Source organism: Coffea arabica, chromosome 5e (assembly GCF_036785885.1).
Source record: "Coffea arabica cultivar ET-39 chromosome 5e, Coffea Arabica ET-39 HiFi, whole genome shotgun sequence".
Taxonomy (NCBI): domain Eukaryota; kingdom Viridiplantae; phylum Streptophyta; class Magnoliopsida; order Gentianales; family Rubiaceae; genus Coffea; species Coffea arabica.
This window is the reverse complement of record NC_092318.1, coordinates 37,749,426-37,751,405: the sequence shown is the minus strand read 5'-3', so window position 1 is coordinate 37,751,405 and position 1,980 is coordinate 37,749,426. Positions and strand designations below refer to the sequence as shown.

Sequence of the window (1,980 nt, the reverse complement as noted above, 5' to 3'; positions counted from 1 at the left end):
AAACAAAAACATGAAAGGGGTAATCTCACAATCCAAATTACTCCTCTTGTTGGTCGCCGCCTTCAAATCACCAGAACCCACAGTACGAGTAAGAAGCTCAACTTGGCCTCCAAGTCCAAGTCTCATTCTTGTCTCCATTAGTAATGGAGATAATCTGCAATCAACACCAGAGACGGACCTAGTTCAACTCTCCTGCACAAACAACAGGAGCAGCAGCAGTACTACTTCATAAGCAAGCAGCTAAGAGAGAAGAGCGGATGATAATAATTAGAAATCAAAGGGATTATATGGACCAAATCATCAAAGGGATTATACTAGTAAGTATATTCTTTCCCTATTAGCCATTCTTCACCGTTGAACTGAAATGAGCATTCAATTGAACCACTAGTATATTATTGGTAGGTCATGCTTACGGTTAGAACAGACACTTCATCAATGACTATAGAATGGGCCTTGTCTCTTTTGCTCAACCATCCCGAGGTGCTAGAGAAAGTTCGAGCTAAATTGGATGCTCAAGTAGAGATTGATCTATTGGTCGACGAACATGATCTATCCAATCTTCCTTATCTTCATAACATTATTTTAGAAACATTTCGGTTGTACCCAGCAGCACCAATGTTTGTGCCACATGAGTCGTCTGATGACTGTAAAATTGGGGGATACAATATTCTGCGAGGCACAATTTTGCTAGTTAATGCATGGGCAGTTCACAGGGACCCAAACATTTGGGATGATCCAACAAGCTTCAAGCCAGAGAGATTCGAAGGCTTGTAGGTTCAGCCATCAAAGCTGATTCCATTTGGGATGGGAAGGAGATCTTACCCTGGTTCTGGCCTAGCACAGCGGGTGGTGGGTTTGGCCTTGGGATCTCTAATTCAGAGTTTTGATTGGAAAAGAATTGGCGAAGAAGAGATTGATCTGGCTGAAGGGACAAGAGTGTCCATGCCAAAAGCCAAGTCACTAGAAAAAACGTGTTTTAGAAATTAAAAAATTGAAAAAGGGGTTTTAGGTGCCGGCACGTAATCTCACGTGACTTAGTTCCGATTGAAATTGAAGAGATTTCGTCAATTGTCCACTTTAGCGCAAAATTGAACAGATTGGGGACCAAAATTGATTTTCGAAATAGATTGGGGATAATTCATACACTATAGATTGGGGACCAAAATTACAATTCTCCCTTGAAAAAAACAGTGCATACAAAATTTATCTTGTAATCTATACAAAGAAGGGCTTAATATTTATCAAAACCAAAAGATTATCAACTTTGCTACCAATACGTGGACATCAATTCTCGCCATGATCGGGCTAATACAAATCTAAATTAAAATCTTTGACTTCTATGTTGAAAAGATTTGGTTTCAATGTTGTACTGGGGGCAGATTGTTTCGATGCTCTACTGGGGACTAATACAAATCCAAATTGAAATCTTTGACTTCTATGTTGAAAAGATTTGGTTTCGATGCTGTACTGGGGGCAAATTAAAAAACGTCTCAGAACCTTTTCCTAGATTTATAGGAATTAAAGGTCGCAACATTTCTCAAACTTATAGAGCATGATTTCTTTTAAAAAAAAAACTTGAACATGATAGATAATTGCCCATGATCCCGAGAACCCAAAAATGTTGTTAATGTCATCTTAAATTGATTCTCTTATCCGGAGATCGAATTGTTTACATGTTGCATCAATGAACCTTCAACGTATTGAAGTATATGAACTTGAAATAAGTTCTATAGTCATCTAGAATATCTTAACTAAGTTCACTAGAATTCTAGAGAAAGTTGAACTACTTCACAAACTAATAATAAATAGTTATTGGACCAACTAGATTATTTTTTTTACGACTGCGACAATAGTTTTATAACCTAATTTATCCTAATTTAGGGGCAAGGTGAGTTAAAGAGGTTGTATATGTGGAACTAGTAGCTATAAGAACCTAGTAGACAAAAGAGGTGTCTTGACACCTCCTTTAAATTTTTTTCA

At 37.5% G+C, this 1,980-nt stretch overlaps 1 pseudogene; it reads left to right on the top strand.

Annotated features, from left to right (window-relative positions):
- Window positions 1-405: 405 nt before the first annotated feature.
- LOC113687291 (cytochrome P450 81Q32-like) lies at window positions 406-987 on the top strand (annotated as a pseudogene).
- The last annotated feature ends 993 nt before the right edge of the window (window positions 988-1,980 follow it).